This window comes from Ammospiza nelsoni, chromosome 4 (assembly GCF_027579445.1).
Source record: "Ammospiza nelsoni isolate bAmmNel1 chromosome 4, bAmmNel1.pri, whole genome shotgun sequence".
NCBI classification, from domain to species: domain Eukaryota; kingdom Metazoa; phylum Chordata; class Aves; order Passeriformes; family Passerellidae; genus Ammospiza; species Ammospiza nelsoni.
In genome coordinates, this window is record NC_080636.1 from 32,974,330 (window position 1) to 32,980,827 (window position 6,498).

The 6,498-nt window shown below is 39.5% G+C and overlaps 1 long non-coding RNA gene across 2 annotated transcripts; it reads left to right on the forward strand.

Annotated features, from left to right (window-relative positions):
- Positions 1–722: 722 nt before the first annotated feature.
- LOC132072008 (uncharacterized) lies at positions 723–5,504 on the forward strand. 2 transcript variants are annotated; one of them, XR_009418280.1, is made up of 2 exons: positions 723–820; positions 4,812–5,086. It is a non-coding gene; the product is annotated as an uncharacterized LOC132072008 (long non-coding RNA). The 2 variants fall into 2 exon arrangements; XR_009418279.1 differs by lacking the exon at positions 4,812–5,086 and adding an exon at positions 5,164–5,504 and having other exon boundaries at positions 724–820.
- Positions 5,505–6,498: the final 994 nt, after the last annotated feature.

A 6,498-nucleotide genomic window follows, 5' to 3' on the forward strand; every position in this document is an offset into this window, starting at 1 on the left:
ATTCATAGCTTTTTGATATTGGTATGGTTGCTCCTGGCACTTTTTAAATTGTTTAATGTCACAGAGAGTGATGCAGTTCCCTGAAGATTTGAGCAATTGTAAACTTCATAATGTCATCAATGAATTTTTTCTTATTCAAGGTATGGCAGTGATAGTGACCACTTCATAACACAAACATAGATTTTAAAAAATAATATTGCTTAGAAAAAGGCACACACAGAGTAAGTTATCAAAAGTTGGGTATTTTAAATTTTCTAAAATTCTTTTTGATGTTATCTTCAATTAGATTTTTTTTTTCCACTGTGCCTGCCAGAAAAATATATGCATGCACAGCTAGATATCTCTGACTTTTAAAGTCATGGCACTTTGCAAAATGCTTTTAAAGAGAGAAACACAAAAGCCAACATTATCCATGAAAACTACGTAAATATTTATAAGCAGTATATGTTTGATTTCTGTTCTTTTCAAAATTTATTTATTTATTTTAAAAATCCATCTGCTGCTACCAGATGATAAATATTTAAATCAAATTTGTGCCTGGGATACAAGGGCACTATTTCTTCCTGAAGGGACATAATAAATTTGATACTGTAGGCCCAGCCTCAGTTCCCCAGCTCAAACAGCATAGCAGGCACTTTGTTGGGGTACATTTATAGGCTTGTATGAAAAAGATTCCTGTCTGGTAGGCTGTAAACAAGTGATCATTTTGCCTAATCTCTTTCAGGAGATTTTCTAGAGGCTGGACTGGAAAATGTCTCCTGGGAAAATACCTCATTTTGCCTGAAAGACTCCAAGCAGTGGTGACTTACCACCTCCTCAGGTAAGTTGTTCATTGTTCCAATGTCTAGTTACCTCCACTGCTAAGAAATCACATCATTTCAATCCTGAATTTGTCAGACTCCAGTTTCCATTCATTATGTCTTCTTATGTTTCTGTCTGCAAGACTGAAAAGCTCATCCTACAATCAAGTACCTTTTCTGTGTATTATCTGGGTACAGTGATCCAGTCACCACTCTTCTCTGACAGATTTAATAGATGTCTTAAACCTTATACCTTAGGTGTTAGTTTTCAACCTCTGGATCATTTTTTCTGCCCTCTGAATTTTTTTTCTAGTGCTTATATATCCAACTTGAATCATGGGCACTGCTTTTTCTGATGCTGTGTGTAGGGCAAGGTCATATCTTAATAGTTACTCCCTTTTTCATACAGAGGAAAATCAGTTATTGTGTATTACAGCTGACATTTGCTGATACGTTGCATGTATCAATAGATTGGTTGATAAAGTGTCTGGAACTGTGGAGGTCTGACACTTGCATTCTCAATGTGTGCTTGTACAGGTGTATGACTTTTAATTCCTGTGGTAGAGAATTATAAAATCACAGAAATGTTTGGGAAGGATATGTGCAAATCATCTAGTCCAGCTCTGTGCTTGATGCAGGCTGTTGCCAACATTCACTTAGGAATGGATCTCCTTGGTAAATCTGAAAATTTTGTCCACAGCTCCTCCAACTCCTTATCTACCACACCTTTTTCTTATTGCACTATCAGACAGGCAAATCTTATTCAGCTCTAACATGAACTCAATCAGGGAACACCGCCATCAGGAAGAAAAATACCTTTTACTTCTCCAGATTTCTTGAGTTTAATTAGGCATTGATCCTGTCTGACATAGGCTGTATGACTGTGGATGCTGGGACACAAATGGTAAAAGGGAGATAGGAGCATTCAAGGGGAAGTGCTTATGCAGCACAGCTTTCTAATGTAACCACAATGCTTGCAGTTTGCCAGTACAAAAAAAGTGAGATCATTCTGATTCTCTCCCTCCTCCTTGGCCATTCATTTCCACTTTTTCTGGTAGCCATGGCAAGCTGAACTAGAAGAAAATATACATCACCATAAAAAGTAAGTAATTACTGAGTAGTTTATTGAGTAGCAGTGCCAGTTGGGACAGACTTGTGTGGAGCAGCTCTTTTCAGTGGCAGCTAACTGTTTAGTTGGCTTTGCTGCAATGAGAGATTTCATCTCTGAAGTACAGTTCCATAGCAGTTTATCCTTATCTAAGTCAGAGCTATCGTGGTTGGTCGTCTGGTACTTTTACAGCTGAGCAGGAGGCTGGTCCAGGGAGCTTTGCAGCCAAGAACTAAGCTTGAACTAAACCCCAAAAAATCCTGCTGGTTCTCCACTCATTTCAGGGAGTTCATGTATCTGAAAATGAATTGCTCTTTTATTAAGTTTTAAACTTGTGACCTGACCTGATGGTAGTGTGCTGGTACATGTGGTGGGAAGGGAGAAGGGCTGGATTGGCAATCTCTGTCCTCAGACATGGACAATGTCCATGATTACCTTTTTTGTTTCCTGAAGCGTATTATTGATATGAATTTTTGTGTTCCCAGTAGGTCTTAAGATTATTGTAAAATGATGAAAGAGACCTGTCTTGCATGTAAACATGCAGGGTCAATATTCTGCGGATCATTCTGGACTTGGTGATTATTGAATGACAGCTTGTGTTTGCAGGGTCTGACTCAGTGACTGAGATGGTCTCTTCCATTCTTACATTTTTAGCTGTACCTATGCTAAGAGTACCCTAGTGTTAAAACTGTTAAGAACTACTTTTTCTTAATTTGACATTAGTTAGCCACTTTCTAATTTGTTGCATTTGGTACTATTCCATCTTCACTGCTGTATTAGTTTAACAGCAGAGTGAGAGAGAAAGAAAGAAAGAGAGCATTTTTGCTCTGAGTTGTGCTAAAGGTTTTCCCCAAATGCAGCCATTAGAGACCAGCTGCAGACAAAACAGCACAGGCAGTTGATTTTTCAACAATGTTAGATTTTGAGCTCCTGTCTGCAGTAATTAATTAGCTCCATTGCTGAGCTGGCTCCCTGCGGGACTGCGTGATCATTAGTGCCAAAGCCAGGAAGGGAGCATGAACTCCCAAACCCCTGAGAAGCTACTGCAGCAACTCTTGTCATCTATAGAGCATTTCAAGAACATTTCAAGTGACACTGGTAGAAAAGATTCACTTTCTCATCTGTATGAAGGCCTTGCTCAGATTCAGTAAGACTGCAGGCTGGGACCAGGCAAATCTTCCTGGGCAAGATTTTGTCAAAGGCTATCCAAAACCCAAAGGGTTGCTCTCAGCTAATTCATCTTAATTTTGTGGATATGTAGAGAGAATTATAGAAGACTTGAGAGACATCAGGGTACAAATCAATGGTGATGTACAGTACTGGGGCTGCTGTGCCAAAAGCTAGCCCAGAACCAAGTATCTGTCAGCTAAAAGTAAAACTTGGATACAGCAGAGACACAGATTAATCCAAACATGCCAAGATGAAAGTGCTGGCATGAAATTACACAACTTCCTTCAGGTGCAGAAAACCAGCAGACACTGAGATTATTTACAAATCACTTTTATGAATTACTTTTTGTAGGCTTGGGATGCGGTGTAATATAGTTTAATCTCTTCTCTCATTCCCCATGCTTGTTTCAGAAGAGAACAAGAAATTTAATCCAAACAAAGGATTAAGAAATTTCAATAACTGGACTATTGCCATTATTGAAACAATGGACCAGCTCTTTAAATGCTTGTTCTTGATTGAATTGAAGTCAATGACTACATCAGAGGGACCAGAGCTGGAATGCAGAAAAGAGGAAATGAAAAGTCTAGAAGTGATACACAATTATTTTACCTATTATGCATTTCTAGCAATGCATTGCGTAAACAAAGCAGCTCTGAGAAAGGATCTCTCCTCACTGGAGAATAAAGTTAGGGAAAACTTTTGAGAGATGGACAGAGGAAAGAGAAATGAGATTTAATATAGATAAATGTAAGGTAATACACCTGGGAAGAAATAATAATCATCCTGTATGCGAAATCAGGAGCTGCTCTTTAGAAAACAGTAATAGAGAGGAAGGCCTGGGAGCAGTGGTTTATAATTAATTATTGCAGACAGGAACTCAAAACCTAACACTGGGGCAAAACCCAAATACATTCTTATTCTGGGCCAGCACCAGAGGTTTGTTTCTACAGTGAGTGCACAGAGATCAGGGAGCTGGCAACAACACAAGCAAAATATTAAACTTATGGCTATGATGTTATTAATTCCATTTATAAGCTACAGACTTGACTGCTGATACCCAAGCTTGTGGTTTTCTATTTGCTGAATACAGTAAAACAATGAAACATGTCTAAGATAAAAATTGCTGATGAGTTTGTAGAAGGGTACCTTTTTTTTTCTTGTTCTCATATTTAAATGCAGAACTGTGGCTTAAAAATTATGAGATTTAGCCTAGACAAGATGGTGGAAGCAAACCCCCATTCCTAAACAAACACATTACATTTGAAAACAGTATAGAGAGAATTAAAACAATGTAACAATTCCATTACTCAGTGAAAGGGAATCTGTTGGCAAGAAGCGAAGGCCAAATGTAGAGCTATGCTATTATTTAGGTGAGAAATGTTGGTCAGTAAATGCATTTAGCAGGTAGAAAAGAAAGCTATTACAAGTAAGTGTGTTCCACCAAAACCAGATGAACGTTGCTGTGCTGAGAACACAGTGTCATGTGAAAGCCTGCCAGACAACCCAGACAGGGTGCCATGAAGAGCTGTCTGATTGCAAGACCTGATGGCTGTGTATTTAGAAGTTCACAACTTGAGGATCACAATGAAACACGAATTGATTCTAGTCCTAGAAAAGGAAAGGAGGAAAACCCTAGCAAGATATGTAGAATATTAAAGATTTACAGGATTATTTCCTCTTATTTGTGCTGTGAGCTAGTATCACAGGGTAATCCTGTCTTTGATTCCTTACAGGCCATGCTAGAAAGATGGCACCTCTCCCCACTATAAGGCAGCCTTGGCGTGGTATAATTTCTTCCCAGGCTGACACCACCAGGCTGTATGCAAGCACAGAAAGAGGAATTCATTATCCCACAGACAACTTTTCCTCCGCCTGGGAAAATAATGGTGGATCATTTCTAGCCCTATATGTAAAAGCTTTTTTTCTTTAATAAGTGTAAAAACAAGTAACTATTTATTAAATATGAAAAAGAAAAAAATCCCAAAAAAATAAATGCTCTCAAAACTGACTTTTCATCTTCTATCTGAGAAGGCATATAAAACTACATAATTAGTGAGGGAAGGATCATTCCCTTTCTCCCCACAGCCTCCAGAGGATAAACTCCAGATAAGCCTTTCGGAGACTGCAGAGCTTGAACTGCAGAGGGTTTTAGTCTGTGAAAGACATTTGGCGCACACAATAATTAGCAGCTCACAGCTGAATTTTGCTAGCTGTCATAGTATTTGTTGCTATCACTGCATGAAAGTACTCCTGTAAGTCTCCTGAGTCTTCCTAAATGTGTGCTGTAGTCTGATTTGTCCACACTGAACTTTTTAATAGAATATTTGGTCAGACTACAACACTTAAAGGCTTACAGCAAATCCCTTTTCCATGGCACAACACCACCTGGACAGAATGAGAAAATAAAAGTTCTTTTCTTGGACAAAGCAGGAACTCCTTTACTCTTTATACTATATCCAGGCCCTTGCAATCCAGGGGGATTCAGTATGCTGGGAGAATCAATGGGGTAGCCTGCTAATCCAAATCCACATCTTTGTATCCCCAAATCAGTGCTCAAGAGTTCTGGCAGAAGACAGACCCTTTCATAAGACTTGCCCTTTGTCGCAGACATTTCTCCACAGAAATCCTTCCTTTCATATTTCTGTGTCTTCGGGAGCCAGAGGCCCCCGAAGAGAAGGTAAACAATTATTATCAGCTGCTGTGGAATGCAATAGGATTCACCTTGATTGGCTCATTTTCTATGTTTATAATTAAGAGCCAATCACCAGTTCAAGCCAGGGGACTGAGTCCTTGGCCACAACTTTGTTGTGGGTTCTTTTCTATCTCTTCTCAGCTTAGCTAGCTGCTCTGCAAACCTCTCTCTATATTCTTTTTAGTATAATTATAATGTATTATATCTTATATTAATAAATTCAGCCTTCTGATCAAGATACAAGATTCACCGTCTCTCTCTCACCAACTGCGACCCACACAGGTCGCGGTAATATCTGGTGACCCCTCGTGTAAGAGCAAAAATTAATCTGATAAGACCAGAGGAGCGAAATTGCTGCACTGGGTAAAAATCCTGTATGTGTGGCATTTGAGGGTTGCTTTGAAGTGACCTCAGAAAGTGGATTCAAGCCAGGAGCTGAAGAACCGAAGATCCTGATTTGGACAGAGTTCACAGCCAAGGCTGACCACAAAGAGAATCTTTCTTCTGGAAAACCATCAGGAAAGATGATGGAAAAGAGCAGCAGACCTGTGGAGCTGGCCAGAGCAAGCTGGACTCTTTCAAAAGGTACTGTTCACTTTTCTATCCCTGATGAACCAGCCCTTCGTAGCTTGTGGCTGTTTGTATGGCAGACCCATGCCTTGCCAGAAGAGATTCAATTCTCCCCTTCAGAGGAGAAAATAATAGCCCTCTGGAAACATTGGTGCAGG